Here is a 26,853-nt window from a genome sequence, read left to right on the forward strand (position 1 = left end):
CCGCCACAGGAGCTCAATTTCGAGACTCATAGCAAAGGGTCTGAATACTTATGTAAATAAGGTTTCTGTTTTTTATTTGTAATACATTTGCAAAAATGTCTAAAAACCTGTTTTCGTTTTGTCATTATTGTGTGCAGATTGATAAATGTAATCCATTTTAGAATAAGACTGATGTAAAACAAAATTTGGAAAAAGTGAAGGGGTCTGAATACTTTACGAATGCATGTTATTATGTTCTCTACACCACCTCAAACATTTTAAGCCATCATTGGGTTGTATGTACCAATGTAGCTGGTTGGCAGTCATTTTGGAAAACTGGTATTTTAGAGTATAATAGGTTAGTAAATCTGCAATGGCACAATAGCTAGACATCTTTATGTAGTAGTTTACTCACTTTGTGTAAAGACTGAAAGGTCTAATCATAATGGGTTACCCATCGGGGCGGCAGCGTAGCCTAGTGGTTAGAGCGCTAGACTAGTAACCAAAAGGTTGCAAGATTGAAACCCCGAGCTGACAAGGTACAAAATCTGTCGTTCTGCCCCTGAACAAGGCAGTTAACCCACTGTTCCTAGGCCGTCATTGAAAATAAGAATTTATTCTTAACTGACTTGCCTAGTTAAATAAAAGGTAAAATAAAAAAATGTAAATCTCTCTGCTGGACATAATACATTCCTATGGGATTTTACCTAAAGTGATATGTACAGGGCAGGTTTCCTGTCACATTTCTTAAAATTTACACAACAGAATATCATGTTATATATCATTGCAATCAGTAGATTTCACTTCAGGGAACGTACATATAATTTTTTTTTTGTGTTTACATGTAAACTATTTGAACTAGCCATGAAAGCATTTACAAAAAACAGTAAGTTGGCCTACATTTTCACCACTTTTCTACTAACATTTACAGTACCAGTCAAAAGTTTGCACACACACATATTTTCTACATTGTACATAATAGTAAAGACATCCAAACTATGAAATAACACACATGGAATCATGTAGTAACCAAAAGTGTTAAACAAATCAAAATATATTTTATATTTGAGATTCTTCAAAGTAGCCACGCTTTACCTTGATGACAGCTTTGCACACTCTTGTAATTCTTTCAACCAGCTTCATGAGGTAGTCACCTGGAATGCATTTCAAATAAAAGGTGTGCCTTGTTAAAAGTTAATTAGTGGAATTTCTTTCCTTCTTAATGTGTTTGAGCCAAATCAGTTGTGTTGTGACAAGGTAGGGGTGGTATACAGAAGATAGCCCTATTTGGTAAAAGACCAAGTCCATATTATGGCAAGAACATGGTCGAATTGCTGCATATAAACCACTACTAAAAAACACCAATAAGAAGACTTTCTCTTTCCAAGACTTTCTTGGGCCAAGAAACACGAGCAATGGACATTAGACGGGTGGATCTGTCCTTTGGTCTGATGAGTCCAAATTTTAGATTTTTGGTTCCAACCGCTGTGTCTTTGTGAGACGCAGAGTCGGTGAATGGATGATCTCCACATGTGTTTCCCACCGTGAAGCATGGAGGAGGTGTGACGGTGCTTTGCTGGTGACACTGTTGATTTATTTATTTAGAATTCAAAGCATACTTAACCAGCATGGCTACCACCGCATTCTGCAGCGATACGCCATCCCATCTGGTTTGCGTTTAGTGGGACTATCATTTGTTTTTCAACAGGACAACGACCCAACACACCTCCAGGCTTTGTAAGGGCTATTTGAGCAAGAAGGAGAGTAATGGAGTGCTGCATCAGGTGACCTGGCCTCCGCAATCCCCCGACCTCAACCCAATTGAAATGGTTTGGAATGAGTTGGACAGCAGAGTGAAGGAAAAACAGCCAACAACTGCTCAGCATATGTGGGAACTCCTTCAAGATTGTTGGAAAAGCATTCCAGGTGAAACTGGTAGAGAGAATGCCAAGAGTGTGCAAAGCTGTCATCAAGGCAAAGGATGGCTACTTTGAAGAATCTAAAATATATTTAGATTTGTTTAACACTTTTTTGGTTACTACACGATTCCATATGTGCCATTTCATAGTTTTGATGTCTTCACTATTATTCTACAATGTAGAAAATAGTAAAAATAAAGAAAAACCCTTGAATGAGTAGGTGTGTCTAAACTTTTGACTGGTTGTTAGGTTCCCCAGTTTCTGTGTTGTGGTTTGTGTATTTGTATGTATGCATTTCAGGAAATGGCTTCCTGAAATTCTCCAAGCAGCTGATTGGTTGGCCCCATTACTGATTGGAGAGCTGACCCCGCATGCTCGTCAGGATGCAGCTGTCTCCCATTAACAACTCCTTCTGAAGCTTTATAAGCCAGTGTTCTGTTCCTCAGGCAAGAGAGATTTTTTGAGAGAGGAGGAGGTTGATGGCTATAGCATGTTGGCTGTTACTAAGAATTTTGGTATGTACTGTGTTCATTGTTGCTGAGGGGGCTGATTGGTTGTCTGTAGTGTGTCGATAGGACGCAGTGTTTTGATCATTGAACTTATGTGTTATGCTGTTTCATTTGTTCCCAGGGGGGAAGGGGAAGGCACCTAGGGAGTACTTAGGCAAGAGGCCCGCGGGCATACATTACCCGTAGTAGTTTACTGTCTATGCACACTAGGAAAGACCTGGGCGGACCATCCCCTGTATTTTGGTTAGTGCACCAGGTGGTGCTAGTTAGGTAAGTAGTGGGTAGGCAGGTAAGGTAGGAGACGGGGCTTTGATATTTACTTTCTTTGCTTTGGTTCTGTCCAGCCCCTTTTCCCCAAACTTACCGTGCGAAGGAATAAATTCCCTGTAAACTGTATTCTCTGCCTTTTGTCATCCTTACTCACACCTACACTCCCATACTTCTTTCACACCACGGAGAGTTAAGTTGTAGCAGGGTGTTGCGTTCCCTCTTTCTAGAGGCGTGCGTAACACTGGTAATGTATATATGGCATCAATTTTGTTTTCCAGATCCCCACAAACATTTAAAGTTATCATTGAGGTGTACGTACCAATTATTTATGGAGATATGGTAATGTCAATAGTGTCCAATACGGTCCCATGCAGCTGTACAAAAGCCCTGTGTGGAGCAGAACACTACTGAGATTAACCAAACTGATCAGGACTGCCCTGATAAGGTCATTCACACCATTAGTTTGTATATCAAGCCATCCCCTACATTTGTTTCCAGTTAAGAGCAAGGTTTTGAACCGGTTCAGGGAACCTAACAGAAAAGTGGGAAATAACTAAATGATTTGAGGAACAGGACCCGAACTGAAAACGTTATATACTGTTCCGGAACAGAACCGTTATTTTAAATGCATGGGAACCCGTTAATATTATTATAATTTTTTTTTTCCCCAGTCACACACAAATTGCATGTGTGACCAACCGCCTTAACATTTTTTTGTGTGTTTTTTACATTGGATCAGAGACGCAGAGCTACAAAATGGTATATTAACACTGCATTTGAAGGTTGAATAACATGCAACCTTACTTTTGAGAACATGTTTTGGTACCAACTGGAGAGCTCTTTTTTGTCTACAGCCATTCAGCATCATTCACGCCTTAGCCTGACCAATTTCTTTAAGGGTTGATCCGAGCGTTCTGTACTAACAGCAGCCAAGCTAACTGGCTAACTTGCTAGCTACTTCCAGAAACAAGTGAGATTATAGCTCACTGAACATTACTCACCCTAGCAGAGCTGGTTAGGCTGTTTTTATGTCATCCAGAGCGTTGGTGATTGTCCGTTCGTAAATTCAGAGCGCACACTTGGCCGATGAGTGGGGTGGATCCGAGCGTTCTGACCTCACAACGGCTAGCTACTTTCAGACACAAATGAGAGAACACCCCACTGACCATTTTACTCACTGAGGAAGCGGCCATCTTCCGGGGGGCCGGAACTGATTGAATCGGCCCGTCTGCAGGAATCTTACCAGAATCTCCTCGATACAAAATGACTATTCCTACAACTTACACCCATCCACAAAAAAACATTGTGTTGGAGGAAACACCATACGCTTGGCCGGCCAAACCCTCCCCTAACTCAGGCGACACTGAGCCAATTATAGATCTCCTGGGCGTGACCGGCATGGGTCTCGAACCAGCATCTTTAGCGATGCAGTTTCTTGCTCCATCCAGAAAGTTAATGCTTTATTTGTAATACATTTGCACATTTTTTTTGCTTCGTCATTGTCGAGTAATGAGGGATTAAAAAAATAATCTTAACCCATTTTAGAATAATGTAATGTGGAGAAAGTCCAGAGGTCTGAATACTTTCCGAATGCACTGTGTACACACACAGCTGAGGAACAATGGGAAAGTAATTCTGATTTGAAACTTGTAACCTCACTTGAGAAAATGGTCATTGAATGTTTTGGTACCTACTGGAGAATTTTGTCTACACCCAATCAGCATCGTTCGTAAGGCATGTACTAAACAACCAAAGATTTCAAGACTAAAGGCTGGCTTAACCCATAGCACGCGCTCCAGCAGGTATATTTCACTGGTCATCCCCAAAGCCAACTCCTCCTAGTTCTCTGCTGCCAATGACTGGAACGAATTGCAAAAATCACTGAAGCTGGAGACATATCTCCCTCACTAACTTTAAGCATCAGCTGTCAGAGCAGCTTAACGATCATTGCACCTGTACATGGCCCATCTGTAAATAGCCCATTTAACTACCTCATGTTATTTATATTTTGCTCCTTTGCACCCCAGTATCTCTACTTGCACATCTATTACTCCAGTGGTAATGCTAAATTGTAATTATTTAGTCACTATGGCCTATTTATTGCATTACCTCCCTAATTTTACATTTGCACACACTATATATAGATTTTTCTATTGTGTTATTGACAGTACGTTTGTTTATCCCATGTGTCGCAGTTGTAAATGAGAACTTGTTCTCAACTGGCCTACCTGGTTAAATAAAAATACTACGGGTGTGGTTGTGAATTTAATCATGGTGCTCTGGGTGTTCGTAAACTTAGAGCGTTGTCAGATTGTCCGTTCATAGCAACAGTCAAGCACCCAAGATAACGGGCTAACGTCATAATTTAACAATTTTATTTGTATTTACATATGGCATGCACATGAAAGTTCACACATTCCAGAAGGCAATTTTGACTAAATAAAAAAAGTTAACGTTCAAATGGCTCTTCTGTGAAGTGGCGACGCGCGACATACGCCTAGTTTCCTGAAACGAGTCACATATGGAGACTGTTTAGTGCCCCCCAAAAAATATTAAATACATGAAAATAAAATGTTCCATGTAGTGAAATTGTTTTTCAACGTGTTTGTATTTTTTAAAATAAAAAATAAAAAAGTATTATACTTCAAGCGGTCTTAAAATTCTAAATCAAATTGCTAAATGATGATTGGTATGACCTTAAAACATACAGCTTAGTAGAACCCCCCACTTGGCTTACTCTTATGGGTTTAGTTTGTTACTTAGCAATGTCCAGATTCTCCTGACTAGCATTTTTTGAGTATGTAGCAATGCATTCATATTAATACGAACAAATAATCTTAGGTATAAAAACAGTTAACTATCACTTTAAAACTCCAGGCCCTGAACTGGCATTGCTCCTGACTGTGTCTTACCACTGATGGCAGAATGCTGTTTCAGGTACTCCCTCCTGAGGTTGATGTTTTTGACCAGACACTGACGTGCATGCGCCCGCCGCAGAGTGAACACAGCCAGGTACTCCAGGGGCAGACGACGTGGAGCTTATGGGCAAAGGCCTTGCCGCACCTGATAACACTCGTCCTGGAGGAGCAAACAGAGACGAGAACAGGATCATGTTCAGTACGCAAGAAACGGTCCAAAACAGTGAAACAGGAAGGTTTTATCTAAACTTCGATACGAAGAATGGTTTCCTGGTGCAAAAGCTTTTGCCACAGTGTGCCCTAATGAACATAACCCAGATAAAGCATGGTCAACTGGCCCCGCTTTGATGAGACAGAGCTGCATATGAAGAACTAAGCCTAAATATGAACTGCAGTACAAAATGCACTACAAAGCACCAGACTAGAATGACAGCAGCCTGGGGCTGCCCGTATGGTAATAATTTAAGCACAGAGCTGGTACTGCTCCTGGGTAGCAGGGCGCCTGTGAGTGTGTGTTCTTACAGCTGGTACTGCTCCAGGGTGATGATCTCATGGTAGCAGGAATCCTCTGTGTATGTGTGCTTACGTTGATGACCAGAGCACAGAGCTGGTATTGCTCAAAGGTGATGATATCATGGTAGCAGGGCTCCTGAGCCAGCTTCAGGACAGCACACCCCGCAGCCAGACACAGCCGGGACATATCAGGCTTCCTACAACAAACACACACAACAAGGTTAGTTCACCTCACTCACAAAGGACCAGGACTGGGAAACACTAAAGTTGAACATTGAAGACACATTCTCTTTAATAGTAATTAGCTGGACCATGTTGAGTAGGCTAGGCATTAAACAGAAGAAAACTTTATACAATCTGAACTTGTCCAATGAGAATTACACATTTTTGTTTTATTTTGCAAAGTGTTTTATGGCCTAATGAACACAACCCTGGAGAGGCCAGACAACTAATTAACACATTTAACAACGAAAAGCACATTTTTAATCCCAGCCCCAATCCCAGCAGATTGCCTTTTGCCTTTCGGTAGGCCGTCATTGTAAATAAGAATTTGTTCTTAACTGACTTGCCTAGTTAAATAAAGGTTAAATAGATTTAGCACAATAATCTACAAGCTGCTAATTTATTGACTTAACCAATATATTAATGTTACATTATCCTGCTGAGACTTAGCAGCAATGACAAACATTCCACCATGATTAGTGGTTTGCAAAACACTGGAGTGAAGGCGTTGATTGAGGGCATAGGGGAGAGGACATTTAAAATCAAATCAAATTAATGGTCACATACACAGATTTAGCAGATGTTATTGCGGGTGTAGCGAAATGCTTGTGTACCTAGCTCCAACAGTGCAGTATTATCTAACAGTGCAGTAGTATCTAAAACAATTCACAACAAGACACACAAATCTAAAAGTAAAAGAATGGACTTAAGAAATATATAATTATTAGATTGAGCAATGTCAGAGTGGCATTGACTAAAACACAGTAGAATAGAATACAGTATATACATGAGATGAGTAAAGCAGTATGTAAACATTATTAAAGTGACCAGTGATTCCAAGTCTATGTATATAGGGCAGCAGCCTCTAAGGTGCAGGGTTGCGTAACCGGGTGGAAGCCGGCTAGTGATGGCTATTTAAGTCTGATGGCCTTGAGATAGAAGCTTTTTTTCAGTCCCTCAGTCCCAGGTTTGATGCACCTGTACTGACCTCGCCTTCTGGATGGTAGCAGGGTGAACAGGCAGTGGCTCGGGTGGTTGTTGTCCTTGATTATCTTTTTGGAGTTCCTGTGACATCGGATGCTGTACGTGTCCTGGAGGGCAGGTCGTTTGACCCCGGTGATGCGTTGGGCAGACCACACCACCCTCTGGAGAGCCCTGTGGTTGCGGGTAGTGCAGATGCCGTACCAGGCGGTGATGCAGCCCAACAGGATGCTCTCAATTGTGCATCTGTAAAGGTTTGTGAGTGTTTTAGGGGCGAAGACACATTTCTTCAGCCTCCTGAGGTTGAAGAGGCGCTGTTGTGCCTTCTTCACCACACTGTCTGTGTGGGTGGACCATTTCAGATTGTCAGTGACATGTACGCCAAGGAACATGAAGCTTTTCCACCTTCTCCACTGTGGTCCCTTCGATGTGGTTAGGGGGGTGCTCCCTCTGCTGTTTCTTGAAGTCCACGATCAGCTCCTTTGTTTTGTTGACGTTGAGTGAGAGGTTGTTTTCTCTGGCACCATTCTCCCAGGGCCCTCACCTCCTCCCTGTAGTGTCTCATCATTGTTGGTAATCAGGCCTACTACTGTTGTGTCGTCTGCAAACTTGATGATTGAGTTGGAGGCGTGCATAGTCACGCAGTCATGGGTGAACAGGGAGTACAGGAGGGGGCTGAGCACGCATGACAATGCATTTCTATGACATAATGAGGCAATAATTATCTAGCTACAATGGAGCTTCCTTATAAACACATGTCAGCTTTATAAAGGCATTTAAGAATTGTAAAGGTAATCTAAGTTGCCATTCCTGAACCAAATTGTCACTTTAGAGTTCTAGTTATACACACACTCAATGGACTGACCCCTTCAGTGGTCCACTAAATATTTGAATCCCCGGGTTGTGTTCATTAGGGCACACAACGGAAAACACTTAGCAATGGAAAATTAAAATGTCCTTTTCTTATTGGAAAGGACCGGGCAGGTAGTCCTTTCCCTGTTTCAGTCCATTTGCATCTGTTTGGTGCCTAATGAACAAGACACTAGTAACACTTCAGCTACACTATATGCGTTGCCATCAGCGCTGCGTCAATATGACGTTCCACCTGCTACACAGAGCATGTTGTTTTGAGAGGAGGAGAGAGGAAAAGCATATTTATTATATTTTCCCATACTGCACCATATAACATGATGGCACTGGTGGGTAGGACTGCCGTCTTATCGGCCCTCAACCAATCATGCTATTTTGTTTGTTTTTTCGCGGTGTTCGTAACTTGTTTTGTACATAATGTTGCTGCTACCGTCTCCTATGACAAAAAGAGCTTCTAGACATCAGAACTGGGATTGCTCTCCTCAAACTGGACGAAGAGTTTTTCTTTAATGAGTCGGACGAGACACCCGACACGCGACCAGGCCCCGATCCCCGTGATTCGTTGGAGAAGGAAACGGCAATACCGAGGCAAAAGATCAGGGTGTCTGAGTGGCTAATCTGCCCTTGCCCTCCGTTCTGCTAGCTAACGTTCAATCGCTAGAAAATAAATGGAACGAACTGAAAGCGCGTATATCCTACCAACCGGACACTAAAAACATATTTTATGCTTCACCGAGTTGTGGATGAACAACGACATTAAGAACATAGAGCGGCAGGTTATACACTCTATCGGCAAGATAGAACAGCAGCCTCTGGTAAGACACGGGGTGGGAGCCTATGCATTTATGTAAACAGTTGATGCACGATATCTAAGGAAGTCTCAAAGTTTTGCTCGCCTGAGGTGGAGTATCTTATGATAAGCTGCAGACCTCACTATTTACCCCGGGAGTTTATCAGTTTTTTCGTAGCTGTCTATATACCACCACAGAGCAAGGTTGGAACTAAAACTGCACTAAATGAGCTGTATTCCGCCATAAGCGAACAGGAAAACGCACATCCAGAGGTGGCGTTCCTAGTGGCCGGTGATTTTAATGCAGGGAAACTTAAATCAGTTTTAACGAATTTCTTTTAACTGTGTTAAATGTGCAACCAGAGGTAAAAAAAATTCTAGACCACCTTTACTCCACACACAGAGACGCGTACAAAGCTATCCCTCACCCTCCATTTGGCAAATCTGACCATAACCATATCCTCCTGATTCCTGCTTACAAGCAAAAGTTAAAACAGGAAGCACCAGTGACTCGGTCTATAAAAAAAGTGGTTAGATGCTAAACTACAGGACTGTTTTGCTAGCACAGACTGGAATATGTTCCATGATTCTTCCGATGGCATTGAGGAGTACACCACATCAGTCACTGGCTTTATTAATAAGTGATTCGAGGAAGTCGACCCCCCAGTGACTGTACATACATACCCCAACCAGAAGCCATGGATTACAGGCAACATTCGCACTGAGCTAAAGGGTAGAGCTGCCGCTTTCAAGGAGCGGGACTCTAACCCGGAAGCTTATAAGAAATCCCACTATGCCCTCCGACGAACCATCAAAACAGGCAAAGCGTCAATACAGGACTAAGATCGAATCGTACTCCACCGGCTCCGACGCTCATCGGATGTGGCAGGGCTTGCAAACTATTACAGACTACAAAAGGGAAGCACAGCCGAGAGCTGCCCAGTGACACGAGCCTACTAGACAAGCTAAATAACTTCTATGCTCGCTTCGAGGCAAGTATCACTGAAACATGCATCAAATGTTCCGGATGACTGTGTGATCACGCTCTCTGCAGCTGATGTGAGTAAGACCTTTTAACAGGTCAACATTCACAAGGCTGCAGGGCCAGACGAATTACCAGGACGTTCAACCTCTCCCTGTCTGAGTCTGTAATACCAACATGTTTCAAGCAGACCACCATAGCCCCTGTGCCCAAGAACACTAAGGTAACCTGCCTAAATGACTACCGACCCGTAGCACTCACGCCTGTAGCCATGAAATGCTTTGAAAGGCTGGTCATGGCTCACATCAACACCATCACCCCAGAAACCCTAGACCCACTCCAATTTGCATACCACACTAACAGATCCACAGATAATGCAATCTCTATTGCACTCCACACTGCCCTTTCCCACTTGGACAAAAGGAACACCTATCTGAGAAGGCTATTCATTGACTACAGCTCAGCGTTCAACACCATAGTGCCCTCAAAACTCATCACTAAGCTAAGGACCCTGGGACTAAACAGCTCCCTCTGCAACTGGATCCTAGATTTCCTGACAGGCCGCACCCAGGTGGTAAGGGTAGGTAACCACATATCCGCCACGCTGATCCTCAACACAGGGGCCCCTTAGGGGACAACGATGAGACAGCCTATAGGGAGGAGGTCAGAGACCTGACCATGTGGTGCAAGGACAACAACCTCTCCCTCAACGTGATCAAAACAAAGGAGATGATTGTGGACTACAAGAAAAAGAGGACCGAGCACAACCCCATTCTTATCGACGGGGCTGTAGTGGAGCAGGTTGAGAGCTTCAAGTTCCTTGGCGTCAACATCAACAACAAACTAACATGGTCCAAGCACACCAAGACAGTCGTGAAGAGGGCACGACAAAACCTATTCCCCCTCAGGAGACTGAAAAGATTTGGCATGGGTCCTCAGATCCTCAAAAGATTTTACAGCTGCACCATCGAGAGCATCCTGACTGGTTGCATCACTGTCTGGTATGGCAACTGCTCGGCCTCTGACAGCAAGGCACTACACAGGGTAGTGAGTACCCCAGTACATCACAGGGCCAAGCTTCCTGCCATCCAGGACCTCTGTACCAGGCTGTGTGTCAGAGGAAGGCCCTAAAAATCATCAAAAACTCCAGCCACCCTAGTCATAGACTGTTCTCTCTGCTACCGCACGGCAAGCGGTACCGGAGCGCCAAGAAGTAGGATAAGGATACGGCTAAAGGCTATACGAACTGGCCGTCTAGCACGTTCGGAACAGAGAGTAAAAGGAGCAGGTTTCTTGGCACGGTAGAATAGATTCAAGGCATAATGTACAGACAAAGGTAAGGTAGGATGTGAGTACATTGGAGGTAAACCTAGGCATTGAGTAATGATGAGAGAGATATAGTCTCTAGAGACGTTTAAACCAGGTGATGTCATCGCATATGTAGGAGGTGGAACAACATGGTTGGTTAAGGCATATTGAGCAGGGCTAGAGGCTCTACAGTGAAATAAGACAGTAATCACTAACCAGGACAGTAATGGACGAGGCATATTGATATTAGAGAGAGGCATGCGTAGCCAAGTGAACATATGGGTCCAGTGAGTGGTTGGGCTGACTGGGGACACGGCAATTCAGACAGTTAGCAGGCCGATGCTAACAGTTAGTAGGCCAGGGCTAAACAAGCTAGCAGTTAGCAGACCGGTGCAAGCAAGCTAGCAGTTAGCAGACCGGGACTAGCAAGTTAGCCTTTGGGGGACGTCGCGATGGGGGCAAGTCTGTTTTTGCCTCTTCGTGCGGTGACGTCGATAGACCAGTCGTGGAATTAGTAGTGTTCCAAGAAGCAGAATGGGCCTTCAGCGGACGTCGCGCCTGAGGGGCCTGTTGGAATCCTCGGGCAGATTATGTCGGTATTCCAGTCATAGAGGATCGGCGGGGTTCCGTGCCCCATACTGGCAGTAGAAGGGGTCCGGATATTGTAGCCCAGGAGTGGGCTTCGGTGGTAGCACAGGATCCCTGGCCGGGCTAGCTTCAGGCTAATTGGTGCTTGCTCTGGGATGGAAACGCTAGCCAGGAGTAGTCACTCGGGATTGCAGTGAGCTAGTTGCGAAGATCCAGATGAAAATGTTCAGAGTTTGCGGTAGGAATCCGGGGATATGGAGAGAAAAAAAAAAATAGGTCCGTTATGCTCTGGTTTGAGTCACGTTGTTCGAACTGGCGAGAGCTTTCCGAGCTAAAGGTTAGCTGATGACCGCTAGCAATGGTTTGCTGACTGATAGCTGGTAGGTAGTTAGCTGGCTAGCTTCAGTGGAGGGATTCCAGATCCGAAGTAAATAGAAATACTTTAGAAAAAAAAAACAGGTCCATGCCACATTGGGTGAGGTGGGTTGCAGGAGAGTATTTAGAAGTTGAGGTTTAGGAAAATATTTGAAAAAGATATGCGAAGAAAAATATGTAAAAAGATGTATACAAGGGACAGGACAAAGACGTCTGACTGCTACACCATCTTGGAAGAGCACAAAGAAGAGCACATTTTGTCAATTAAAATAACATCAAATTGATCAGAAATACAGTGTAGACATTGTTAATGTTGTAAATGACTATTGTAGCTGGAAATGGCAGAATTTGTTTATGGATTATCTACATAGGCGAAGAGACCCATTATCAGCAACCATTACTCCCATGTTCCAATGGCACGTTGTGTTAGCTAATCCAAGTTGATCATTTTAAAAGGCTAATTGATCATTAGAAAACCATTTCGCAATTATGTAGCACAGCTGAAAACTGTTGTCTGATTAAAGAAGCAATAAAACTGGCCTTCTTTAGACTAGTTGAGTATCTGGAGCATCAGCATTTGTGGGTTTGATTAGAGGCTCAAAATGGCCAGAAACAAAGAACTTTCTTCTGAAACTCGTCAGTCTATTCTTGTTCTGAAAAATGAAGGCTATTCCATGTGAGAAATGACCAAGAAACAGAAGATCTCGTACAACGCTGTGAATAGACAAAGGAGTGGGAGGCCCCGGCGCACAACTGAGCAAGAGGATAAGTACATTAGAGTGTCTAGTTTGAGAAACAGATGCCTCACAAGTCCTCAACTGGCAGCTTCATTAAATAGTACCCGCAAAACACCAGTCTCAACATCAACAGTGAAGAGGCGACTCCGGGATGCTGGCCTTCTACACTGTATTTCTGATCAATTTGATGTTATTTTAAAATGGACAAAAAAAAAATGCTTTTCTTTCAAAAACAAGGACATTTCTAAGTGACCCCAAACTTTTGAACGGTAGTGGAAGTCAAAATGTATTGTTCATTAAGGACCAAATGGACAAAAAGTTTGAAACAAAGAGGGACTACCTGGACTAATATGAAACGCACATTTTTGTTTTCTGTAGCAAAATGGTTAAAAACTTTTCCTGTTGCCTGTCTTAATGAACGTGACCATGGTGTAGGTGTAACGTTAGTGAACTCACTTCACAGCATTGTCGTCCAACGTGGCGTAGAGGTAATACAAACACTTCATCCTTTCCATGGTGTCCAAGTTGTGAGGAAGCATGTACTGGGCAAAGATACGCTCCACCAACAACCTGTGGCGCAAACACAGCAACAAACAATGTTGTCACAATGTTGCTCGTTTGCAAGAAATACTCTTCATTTTGTTATTTTAAGGACGCATTTCCTTTTTTTTTTTTTACAACAGACAGATTACAGGGAATGTAGAGAAAGTAAGGCATAATCGGGGCTTGAACCCATGCCGCTGGGGGGAATATTTAGTCTGGAGTCGGCAGACCCTGGCACAACCATTGAGCTGTCCACATCTCTTGCAACCAGGTTGGGGTCAATTCCATTTGTCAATTCAGGAAATACACGGAAATTACAATTACAATTCTCGTCAATGATTTTCAATGAGAAAAATTTGAAATTGGAATTTGGTTTACTTTCCGAATAGACTGGAATTGAAATGGAATAGACCCCAACCCTGCTTGCCAAATTATATAAATAATGACAACTCACTGCTCCACATGGCTTAGATCCATGATTTCTAAACTTGCTCTGAGTGTGCATTGCCAAACCTCAGAACGGCTTATAAATCCAATTTGGCCCATCTGAAATTGACTGCTAAACGTGTGTCTGTGCTGTGCTCTAATCAAATACTCTCTCACTGGGAGGCTATGGTCTCTCTCAGTAAGAGCTGTTTAATGAGCTTATCCCTCTTTAGCTAATAACAGGCAAGGATTTAAAAATAATCTCAACAAGTCAGCTTGGATGTCTGACTACGAGATCTCATCAAGCGTTTGTATTCTGTATCCAGACTCCCCGGCTGTGCAGCACAGTCGATGGCACAAGGGAGGTGGAAAACACATCCTTGAGATGAATGCAATCACAGTCTCTGCTCTCCCTGCAAAACAGCTACTTGAGGAGAGTGCATGGAAGCCATTTCACAGCACACTAGTAACGCCAGCCGATATTCCATTTCCATTGGCAATGTCCTCAGGGATGGAATATTATTTCAGTACTGCAAAATCAAACTGACATTTCAATTATGCTGTTTTGATACTAGATATTTATATACCAACCTGTCACTGATGCTGTTCTAGTAGATGTGTTATAGCTGTGTTGTGGATGTGTTATAGAGGTGTTATACACCAACCTGTCATCGATGCTGTTCTAGTAGATGTGTTATAGCTGTGTTGTGGGTGTGTTATGGAGGTGTTATATACCAACCTGTCATCGATGCTGTTCTAGTAGATGTGTTATAGCTGTGTTGTGGGTGTGTTATGGAGGTGTTATACACCAACCTGTCATCGATGCTGTTCTAGTAGATGTGTTATAGAGGTGTTATATACCAACCTGTCATCGATGCTGTTCTGGTAATAGATGTGGAGCAGTTTGTCCTTGATCCAGGAGATCTGTTTGGAGACTCCCTCTCCTCCCTCATGGCCTCTTTTCGCACCCTCCACTGGAGAAGAAGAACACAGGAAGTTAGCCAGTCCACTGTGCTCAGTGAGTTAAGGTTACTATCGTAGGGTGAGTCTGAAATGGCACTCATTTTGGAGCGAAAAGGGAGATTTAGATTGATGTATAACAGAAAGAACACATTCTGAATCCTCTACATTATACAGCGCAGTGTTCTCTCACCGGAGGCAGGGTGTACACAGGTCGCGCATCCAATTAATTCCCTATATAGTGCATTACTTTAGCCAAAAGTAGTACCCTATTCTCTTGCACCCTACATCCTACTCCCGACATAGTGCACAATATTTGGCCAAAGTAATGCACTACATAGGGAATAGGGTGTCATGTCAGACACAGCCCTAATGTTACAGACAATAGATGGAGGTCAACAATGTGTTAATAATCCCCCAGCAGACAGACGGGGAGCTCAAGATTAAAGACAAGGAGAAGAGAGAGGGTGCGTTAGGGTAATTCACATGGGTCGATAGTCAGGATGCAGTGAATCCTTTCAGAGAGCTCTCTGGGAAATACATACGCTATGAGGAGGTATGAGTTATGGTTTAACATATTCATTTCTGCTCCGGCATCAGCTTTGGCTAGCCGAATGATTTCAGTCTCTCTGGATTGTATTAGAGCTAGAAATGGAGTGTGTCAAGAGAGAAGACCTGAGGTAACGTTAGTCTTCACATGCAAATGGAAGTCCATGCTGCACAATTCAAACACATCCAAAGAGTTCACCTTTGCACTGCTATAGGCCCCATGCCTAAACTTTTTTGGTTACTACATGATTCCATATGTGTTATTTCATAGTTTTGATGTCTTTACTATTATTCTACAATGTACAAAATAGTAAAAATAAATAAAAGTAGGTGTGTCCAAATTTGAGTCAATTGGAAGTGTACCTGTGGATGTATTTCAAGACCTACCTTCAAACTCAGTGCCTCTTTGATTGACATCATGGGAAAATCAAAAGAAATCAGCCAAGACCTCAGAAAAAAAATTGTAGACCTCCACAAGTCTGGTTCATTCTTCGGATCAATTTCCAAACGCCTGAAGATACCACGTTCATCTGTATAAACAATAGTATGCAAGTATAAACACCATGGGACCACACAACATCATACCGCTCAGGAAGGAGACGAGTTCTGTCTCCTAGAGATTAACGTAATTTGGTGTGAAAAGTGCAAATCAATCCCAGAACAACAGCAAAGGACCTTGTGAAGATGCTGGAGGAAACAGGTACAAAATGATCAATATCCACAGTAAAACGAGTCCTATATCGACATAACCTGAAAGGCTGCTCAGAAAGGAAGAAGCCACTAGTCCAAAACCGCCATAAAAAAGCCAGAGTACGGTTTGCAACTGCACATGGGGACAAAGATCGTACATTTTGGAGAAATGACCTCTGGTCTGATGAAACAAAAATAGAACTGTTTTGCCATAATGACCATTGTTATGTTTGGAGGAAAAAGGAGAACGCTTGCAAGCCGAACAACACCATCCCAACCGTGAAGCACGGGGGTGGCAGCATCATGTTGTGGGGGTGCTTTGCTGCAAGAGGGTCTGGTGCACTTCACAAAATAGATGGCATCAGGAAGAAAGGAAAATTATGTGGATATATTGAAGGAACATCAAGACATCAGTCAGTAAGTTAAAGCTTTGTCGCAAATGGGTCTTCCAAATGGACAATGACCCCAAGCATACTTCCAAGGTTGTGGCAAAATGGCTTATAGACAACAAAGTCAAGGTATTGGAGAGGCCAAGGTAAAGCCCTGACCTCAATCCTATAGAACATTTGAGGGCAGAACTGAAAAAGCATGTGTGAGCAAGTAGGCCTACAAACCAGACTTAGTTACACCAGCTTTTGTCAGGAGGAATGGGCCAAAATTCAACCAACTTATTGTGGGAAGCTTGTGGAAGGCTACCCGAACAGTTTGACCCAAGGTTAACAATTTAAAGGCAATGCTATCAACTATTAATTGAGTGTATGTAAACTTCTGACCCACTGGGAATGTGATGAAAGAAATAAAAGCCTAAATAAAATCATTGTCTCTACTATTATTCTGACATTTCACATTCTTAAAATAAAGTGGTGATCCTAACTGACCTAAAACAGGGAATTTTTACTAGGATTAAAATGTCAGGTATTTGGCTAAGGTGTATGTAAACTTCCAACTTCAACTGTGTAATATATATATATATAATATATATATTATATATATAATATATATATATATAAATATATATATATATATATATATATATATATATATATATATATATATATATATATATATATATATATATAGACATTATGGAGTGAATAGATAGAATATTTAGTATATCTGTAGAATACGTAGGATAGAATAGTATACTGTAAATAATGCAATAGTTAAATAGGATGGCATTGACTAGAATACAGCATACACTGTACATATGAAATTAGTAAAACATTTTGTAAACATTATTAAAGTGACCAGTGATTCCATGACTATGTACATAGCGCAGTAGCCTAAAAGGTGCAGGGTTGAGTAACCGGGTAATGACTAAATCAGGGCAGAGTACTGGGTGGAAGCTGGCTAGTGATGGCTATTTAACAGTCTGATGGCCTTGAGATAGAAACAGTTTTCAGTCTCTCAGACCCAGCTTTGATGCACCTGTACTGACCTCGCCTTTTGAATGATAGTGTAGTGAACAGGCCGTGGCTTGGGTGGTGAGGGTCTTAGGGGCCAAGCCGTATTTCTTCAGCCTTCTGAGGTTGAGGAAGCACTGTTGCGCCGCCTTCAACACACTGTGTGGGTGGACCAATTCAGATTGTCAGTGATGTGTATCCCGAGGAAGCTTTCTACCTTCTCCACTGCGGCCCCGTCGATGTGGGCGTGCTCTCTCTGCTGTCTCCTGAAGTCCACGATCAGCTCCTTCATTTTGTTGACGTTGAGGGAGTTACTATTATTTTCCTGGCACCACTCTCCCAGGGCCCTTACCTCCTCCCTGTAGGCTGTCTCGTCATTGTCGGTAATCAGGCCTACTACTGTTGTGTCGTCTGCAAACTTGATGATTGAGTTGAAGGCATACGTGGCCAAGCAGTCATGGGTGAACTGGGAGTACAGGACGGGGCTGAGAACGCACCATTGTGGGGCCCCTGTGTTGAGGATCAGCATAGTGGAGGTGTTGTTTCCTACCTTCACCACCTGGGGGCAGCCCATCAGGAAGTCCTGGACCCAGTTGCACAGGGTGGGGTTCAGACCCAGGGCCCCAAGCTTAATGACGAGCTTGGAGGGTACTATGGTGTGGAAGGCTGAGCTGTAGTCAATGAACGGCATTCTTAGGTATTCCTCTTGTCCAGATGGGATAGGGCAGTGTATAGTGTGATGGCGATTGCATCATCGTCTGTGGACTTATTGGGGCGGTAAGCAAATTGAAGTGGGTCTAGGGTGACCGGTAAGATGGAGGTGATATGATCCTTGACTAGTCTCAACGCACTTCACGATGACAGAAGTGAGTGCTACCGGGCGGTAGTCATTTAGTTCAGTTGTCTTTGATTTCTTAGGTACAGGAACAATGGTGGCCATCTTGAAGCAAGTGGGTACAGCAGACTGGGATAGGGAGAGATTGAATATGTCTGTAAACACACCAGCCAGCTGGTCTGCGCATGCTCTGAGGATGAGGCAAGGGATGCCGTCTGGGCTGGAAGCCTTGAGGGTTTACATGCTTATATGTCTTACTCACGTTGGCCGAAGAGAACGAGAGCCCACAGTGATCGGGAGCTGCCTGCGTCGGAGGCACTGTGTTATCCTCAAAACAGGCAAAGAAGGTGTTTAGCTTGTCTGAGAGCAAGACATCGTAATATTCTTACCTTCCGAGATAACACTGCCACAGAGGTTTATTTTGAGCTGCGAGTTCAGAGTCCTTGGCTCCAAACATTTCAGCCAGCAGTTTCACCACATGTAGCCTCGTCGTTGCTCTGAAAAAAGTCAGATAAGATTGATTTTGACAAAATGTTAAATTTGCCTTTGGCAACTCACAAACCAGTTTACATAATTTTTCATTTAACCTTTATTTATTCAGCTGAGTCAGTTGAGAACAAATGCTTGTTTACAATGACTGACTGGCATCCTCAGTCACTGCTTTTTGTTTGTACCGTTCCACAGCACCTCAGCTTTGCTCATAACGATGTAGAGTCGGGCCCAAGGATAAACACTAGAGGGCATGGGCAATTAATTAGGGCCGATTTCAAGTTTTCATAACAATCAGTAATCGGCATTTTTGGACACCGATTATATTGCACTCCACGAGGAGACTGCGTGACTGGCTGACCACCTGTTACGCGAGTGCAGCAAGGAGCCAAGGTAAGTTGCTAGCTAGCATTAAACTCATCTTATAAAAAACAATCAATCTTAACATAATCACTAGTTAAACTGTTAGGGCTAGGGGGCAGTATTTACACCGCCGGATAAAAAACGTACCCGATTTAATCTGGTTACCACTCCTACCCAGTAACTAGAATATGCATATACTTATTACATATGGATAGAAAACACCCTAAAGTTTCTAAAACTGTTTGAATGGTGTCTGTGAGTATAACAGAACTCATTTGGCAGGCAAAAAACTGAGAAGGTTTCATGCAGGAAGTGGCCTGTCTGACAAGGTGTCGTTCTTCTTGTCTCTGTTTATTGAAGAGTGAGGATCTTAGCTGTCCCGTGACACTTCCTATGGCTGCCATAGGGTCTCAGAAGGCGGTAAAAAGCTGAATCGTGGCTTTGCAGGCTCTGGCTGAAAAAAAGTAGCGCGTTTCGGTAGTGGCTGGTTACAGTACTGTGAGACTCAGGCTCGTGCCCGCGTCGACCGAAAGCTTTGTTTACTTTCCTCTGTTTAGCTAAATGGACATTCCCGGTCGGAATATTATCGCTTTTTTACGAGAAAAATGGCATAAAAATTGATTTTAAACAGCGGTTGACATGCTTCGAAGTACGGTAATGGAATATTTAGATTTTTTATGTCACGAATTGCGCCATGCGCGCGACCCTGATTTACCATTTCAGATAGTGTCTGGGACGCACGAACAAAACGCCGCTATTCGGATATAACGATGGATTATTTTGGACCAAACCAACATTTGTTATTGAAGTAGCAGTCCTGGGAGTGCATTCTGACGAAGACAACAAAAGGTAATCAAACTTTTATAATAGTAAACCTGATATTGGTGAGTGCTAAACTTGCCGGGTGTCTAAATAGCTAGCCCGTGATGCCTGGGCTATGTACTTAGAATATTGCAAAATGTGCTTTCACCAAAAAGCTATTTTAAAATCGGACATATTGAGTGCATAGAGGAGTTCTGTATCTATAATTCTTAAAATAATTGTTATGCTTTTTGTGAACGTTTAATCGTGAGTAATTTAGAAAATTGTTAGTGAATTCGTCGGAAGTTTGCGGGGGGTATGCTAGTTCTGAACGTCACATGCTAATGTAAAAAGCTGGTTTTTGATATAAATATGAACTTGATTGAACAAAACATGCATGTATTGTATAACATAATGTCCTAGGGTTGTCATCTGATGAAGATCAGCAAAGGTTAGTGCTGCATTTAGCTGTCTTCTGGGTTTTTGTGACATTATATGCTAGCTTGAAAGATGGGTGTCTGATTATTTCTGGCTGGGTACTCTGCTGACATAATCTAATGTTTTGCTTTCGTTGTAAAGCCTTTTTGAAATCGGACAGTGTGGTTAGATTAACGAGAGTCTTGTCTTTAAATAGCTGTAAAATAGTCATATGTTTGAGAAATTGAAGTAATAGCATTTCAAAGGTTTTGAAAATCGCGCCACATGATTCAAGTGGCTGTTACGTAGGTGGGACGAATTCGTCCCGCCTAGCCCAGAGAGGTTAACTACACATGGTTGATGATATTACTAGTTTATCTAGCTTGTCCTGCGTTGCATATAATCAATGCAGTGCCTGTTAATTTATCGAATCACAGCCTACTTCGTCAAACGGGTGATGATTTAACAAGCGCATTCACAAAAAAAAAAGCACTGTCGTTGCACCAATGTGTACCTAACCAAACATAAATGCCTTAAAATTAATACACAAGTATATTTTTTTAAACCTGCATATTTAGTTAATATTGCCTGCTAACATGGATTTCTTTTAACTAGGGAAATTGTGTCACTTCTCTTGCGTTCCGTGCAAGCAGTCAGGGTATATGCAGCAGTTTGGGCCGCCTGGCTCGTTGCGAACTGTGTGAAGACCATTTCTTTCTAACAAACACTGTAATTCATTAGCCAGAATTGTACATAATTATGACATAACATTGAAGGTTGTGCAATGTAACAGCAATATTTAGACTTACGAATGCCACCCGTTCGATAAAATACGGAACGGTTCCATATTTCCCTGAAAGAATAAATGTTTTGTTTTCGAAATTCTAGTTTACGGATTTGACCATATTAATGACCTAATGCTCGTATTTCTGTGTGTATATTATATTATAATTAAGTCCATCATTTGATATTTGATAGAGCAGTCTGACTGAGCGGTGGTAGGCAGCAGCAGGCTCGTAAGCATTCATTCAGACAGCACTTTCCTGCTTTTGCCAGCAGCTCTTCGCTGTGCTTCAAGCATTGCGCTGTTTATGACTTCAAGCCTATCAACTCCCGGGATTAGGCTGGCAATACTATAGTGCCTATAAGAACATCCAATAGTCAGAGTATATGAAATACAAATGGTAGAGAGAATAACAGTCCTATAATAACTACAACCTAAAACTTCTTAACTGGGAATATTGAAGACTCATGTTAAAAGGAACCACCAGCTTTCATATGTTCTCATGTTCTGAGCAACGGTAGCTTTCTTACATGGCACATATTGCACTTTTACTTTCTTCTCCAACACTGTGTTTTTGCATTATTTAAACCAAATTGAACATTTTTCATTATTTATTTGAGACTAAATTGATTTTATTTCTGTATTATATTAAGTTAAAAAAAAGTGTTCATTCAGTATTGTTGTAATTGTCATTATTACAAATATATATATATTTTTTTTTAAATGAGCGAAATGATTAATGCGCTCAGGCAGGGTCGAGCCCAGAGGGCTCTGCAGATGGATTCTACAGCCAAGTTTTCCAGCCAGGACTGTTCCCTCTCTTCCAAACACACACACACACACACACACACACAATATATCTGTTGAGTTACAATTTACCTTCAGTATATGCTAGCTGTTGACAACAAAAAATACCTAATCTGTTTAGTTCTGTTCAGTGAATCACATTCAAACAAACTATGTATTTTTATTTCGGACATGAAATTACAATTGAAATTAATGAAAATTAGCCAACAATTGAAAAATGATTATGAATCTGATGTTTACTGGTTGATCGCCACGAATTGTAAATTCATGTATTCCGAAGGCTAGGTGTTGCAGTGTTTGTATATTTTACATGTTAAAACATTGACTTTTCTATGAGATGCTTGAAAGACTCATAAAATCAACGAGATTGGTTGTTTATATTAAAATAGCCGACAGTATTTCGAATGTATGAGGCCTCTTTATTGATATCAAAATAGAGTGAGGATGAAAATCGAATCTATACCTATATTTGTTGATAATCGCTCCCTGCACCCATACACACAATACATAATACTGTTAACGCCCAGCAGTGTTAGCAAGACACAATGGGTGTTTACCACAATCCACAACGACAACTCACGTTAGTTATGTATGGCTCGATGGCCTGAGCAGTCCTTTTCAGCAGGGCTTTGGCCAGGTCGTACGCCTGCTTGTTCAAGTTCTGCACAAACAAAAACAACAAAACATCAAACAAAATAACACACACCAAAATGTGTTTACTGTTTAAAAAGGTGAAGCCAGGAAACAGTTTCAATCCCTGCTTCAATCAATTTTGTTCCATTTGGTGCCTATTGAACATGACCCAGGTGGTGGTCAGTAATATGGTGTACCTTATGGGCAGGGACCAGGTTAAACAAGACAGTATGCAACAGTTCCTGGGGTACCGAATCCCCCTCACACACGATGGAACTCATCAGGTCTTCTGGTTGTGGCCATTGCTGAAAGGATATGGAGTGGGACTGGGTTACTGTTTTTCCCAATTGTTTACACACTAAAAATTGGAACTTGAAATTCAATCACCGAAACCTGAAACTCATGTACCAAATCCTTAAACCAAGTCTGCAAAATTGCAAGCACAATACCTGCTTTACACTCAGTTCTCAATTCTAGATCACAATTTTTGCAAAACACTACACACAGTTCTCTACATTAGGCACCAACATTCAAAATTAAAATCTCTTTAGTCCCTTTGGAAAGCAACGGCAATCACAATGCCAAGCTCTATACACCAAATTGGCAACACCCACTCCTCACAGGTGTAAACACTACTTGCTGAATTGTTCACTTAGAAATCAGAGCTTTAGCACTATAAAAAAGGCCACAGATGAGCTCTTCTGTTTTGAAGGAAAATGGAAGTCAATGGTGAAGCAAGAGGTAGAGGTGAAGGACAGAGTAAGAGGAGGACCAGGAAGGACAATCATCTCAGATGAGATCAGAGCCACATTGGTTGACCATGTGCTCAACAATGGATTGAATATGAGGGAGGTTGGGCAGAGAGTTCAGCCCAACCTGTTAGCACAGCTGGAAATTGTGAGCATCAGAGCATCTGCAGCATATCTGGAGCATCAGCGGGTTCGATTACAGGCTCAAAATGGCCAGAAACAAAGAACTTTCTTCTGAAACTCATCAGTCTATTCTTGTTCTGAGAAATGAAGACTATTCCATGCGAGAAATTGCCAAGAAACTGAAAATCTCGTACAACGCTGTGTACTACTCCCTTCACAGAACAGCGCAAACTGGCTCTAACCGGAATAGAAAGCTGAGTGGGAGGCCCCGGTGCACAACTGAGCAAGAGGACAAGTACATTAGAGTGTCTAGTTTGAGACAGACACCTCCCAAGTTCTCAACTGGCAGCTTCATTATATAGTACCCGCAAAACACCAGTCTCAATGTCAACAGTGAAGAGGCGACTACAGGATGCTGGCCTTCTACCCAGAGTTGCAAAGAAAAAGCCATATCTCAGACTGGCCAATAAAAATAAAAGACGGGAAAAAGAGCACAGACATTGGACAGAGGAACAAATATATAAATGCAACAATTTCAAAGGTTTTACTGAGTTACAGTTCATAGAAGGAAATCAGTCAATTTAAATAAATGAATTATGCCCTAATCTATGGATTTCACATGACTGGGCAGGGGCATAGCCATTGGTAGGCTTGGGAGGGCATATGCCCACCCACTTGAGAGCCAGGTCCACCCAATCAGAATGATTTTTTCCCCCACAAAAATGATTTATTACTGACAGAAATACTCCTCCCCCTCCTCTGGTGTGGTTACACATGGCCTGCGGTTGTGAGGCCGGTTGGATGTACCTCCAAATTCTCTAAAACGACATTACAGGTGGCTTATGGTAGAGAAATGAACATTAAAATCTATGCCAAGAGCTCTGTTGCACATTCCTGCAGTCAGCACGCCAACTGCACGCTCCCTGAAAACTTGAGACATATATGGCATTGTGTTGTGACAAAACTGCACATTTTAGAGTGTCCTTTTATTGTCTCAAGCACGAGGTGCACCTGTGTAATGATCATGCTGTTTAATCAGCTTCTTGTAATGACACGCCTGTCAGGTGGATGGATTGTCTTGTCAAAGGAGGAATGCTCACTCACATGGATGTAAACAAATTTGTGCACAAAATGAGAGAAATAATGGGATCTTTTATTTCAGCTCATGAAACATGGGATCAACACCTTACATGTTGCGTTTATATTGTTGTTCAGTATAGCTCAACATTTTTAGTATTTACTCAGAGAATTTAGCATGATTAGAGTGAATAGAATGTCATTACGACCATGGTCAAAAAGTGGTCACTGCTCCGTGGGCAGAATGGCGCCAACTTCGAACGTCAACTGACAAACTAGCTTGTGGCTGCAGGTTCGCGTGTGATAACATGGGCTTTTCTAGATGAAATCTGCAAATTAACAAAGTTAACAGACAATTTCAAAATCTACCCTCACAGAGAAAATGTGTCCTGTTTTTATTGTGCATTTCTGAGTCTTCTTTAAAATGTCCATAGAAACAGCCCCTCTCAACATTGACTAAACAGGGTTACAGGATCTAGAGATGAAAATGACAAGGGTATCAAGATGATTTTGATTGGTCCAAAGCGCAGAAATGCCTCTTAATGTTACCACCTCCCAGCGCTGAAATATGGAAGAGATACATCCAAGAGCTGCTCGGTCTAAACTAGCAACAGTCACAACAAACTAACGTTCTTACAGTGGTGGAAAACGTACCCAATTGTCATACTTGTGTAAAAGTAAATATAACTTAGTAAAAAAGGACTTAAGTAAAAATGTAAGTCACCCAGCAAAATACTACTTGAGTAAAAGTCTAAAAGTATTTTGTTTTAAATATACTTAAGTATCAAAAGTAATAATTTCAAATTCCTTACATTAAGCAAACCAGATCACACAATAGCCAGTGGCACACTCCAACATTCAGACATAATTTACATTTACATTTTAGTCATTTAGCAGACACTCTTATCCAGAGCGACATTTCATGCATTTTTATTTTTTTTGTACTGGCCCCACGTGGGAATTGAACCCACAACCCTGGCGTTGCACACACCATGCTCTACCAACTGAGCCACAGGGAAGATTTACAAACAAAGTCCACCAGATCAGAGGCCATAGAGAGATGTTCTCTTGATAAGCGTGTGAATTGGACCATTTTCCTGTCCTGCTAAGCATTCAAAATGTACTTTGGTATAAAATGTACATCATTTTATTTAGGAATATAGTAAAAGTTGTAAAAAATAAAAATAGTAAGTAAATGTACAGACACCAAAAAAAAGTAGAACAAAGTATTTTTACTTAAGTATTTTACACCACTGCCTTCTTATTTAATCAACACTGTTAAGTACAAGCATATTAAGGCTATAATCCTGCAGAGCGGCTATTCCCAAACCAGGGGTATGCGCAATGCTGTCGGGGGTACGCCAAATAAAAATGTGATCACATTTTCAAACAGTCCATTTAGATTTTCCAGCGGTGCTATACATTTGGGTGATGTTTTTTTCTCGCCTGAGTAGCAACACTGTTTCACGACGCATCAGTGACATGGCAGGAGATGTTTTGAAGCAACTACTGCTTCGCATACAAGCCAGTGAATTCTATGCGTTACAGCTGGATGAGTCAACAGACGTGGCGGTCATGGCACAGCTCCTGGTGTATGTCAGTTACGTTTATGGGGGGGTCAATTAAGAAAGACATCCTCTTCTGCTAACAAGGACAACAGGAAAGGATATTGCTAAAGTACTAGACAGCTTTTTGACATCAAATGGCCTTTGGTGGTCAAGATGTGTTGGTAAATGTACTGATGGCGCAAAAGCCATGACAGGGAGACATAGTGGAGTGGTCATGCACGTGCAAGCAGTTGCTCCCGACGCCACTTGGCTACACTGCAGCATCCACTGAGAGGCTCTTGCTGCCAAGGGAATGCCTGACAGCTTGAAATACATTTGAGACACTACAGTGAAAATGGTTAACTTTGTTAACCTCTCTTGGGCAGGTGGGACACACGGTTCACACTATTCAACAGCCAGTGAAAAATCAGAGCGCCAAATTCAAAACCACAAAATGTCATAATTCAAAGTTCTCAAACAAAGGTACACGTCTCCTTAATGTAACCACATTGTCCCATTTCAAAAAGGCTTTATGGCGAAAGCATAAAGTTAGATTATGTTAAGACAGCTCCAACACTAGAAAAAGCACACAGCCATTTTCCTAGCAAGGACAGGCGTCACAAAAACCAGAAAACCAGCTAAAATTAGCACTAACCTTTGACGATCTTCATCAGATGACACTCCTAGGACATCATG

General features: G+C 42.1%; 1 protein-coding gene across 9 annotated transcripts in view; it reads right to left on the reverse strand.

Moving 5' to 3' along the window:
• The window catches only part of LOC106580637 (NEDD4-binding protein 2-like 2), a 57,298-nt gene that overhangs the window by 15,776 nt on the left and 14,669 nt on the right, over nucleotides 1–26,853 (reverse strand). For 3 of the 9 annotated variants that reach the window (XR_006760928.1, XR_006760930.1, XR_006760932.1), the window contains 8 exons: nucleotides 22,609–22,689; nucleotides 18,757–18,864; nucleotides 15,827–15,969; nucleotides 14,796–14,904; nucleotides 13,418–13,531; nucleotides 6,118–6,305; nucleotides 5,590–5,755; nucleotides 2,997–3,064 (listed from right to left, as the gene is read on the reverse strand). The gene's annotated coding sequence lies outside the window, so the exon portion shown is untranslated. Of the gene's footprint in view, nucleotides 1–2,996; nucleotides 3,065–5,589; nucleotides 5,756–6,117; nucleotides 6,306–13,417; nucleotides 13,532–14,795; nucleotides 14,905–15,826; nucleotides 15,970–18,756; nucleotides 18,865–22,608; nucleotides 22,690–22,858; nucleotides 23,604–26,853 lie in introns of those variants that run through there. The other 6 variants (XR_006760931.1, XR_006760933.1, XR_006760934.1 and 3 more) reach the window with 5 other exon arrangements.

The sequence above is a fragment of the Salmo salar genome, chromosome ssa20, assembly GCF_905237065.1.
Source record: "Salmo salar chromosome ssa20, Ssal_v3.1, whole genome shotgun sequence".
Taxonomy (NCBI): domain Eukaryota; kingdom Metazoa; phylum Chordata; class Actinopteri; order Salmoniformes; family Salmonidae; genus Salmo; species Salmo salar.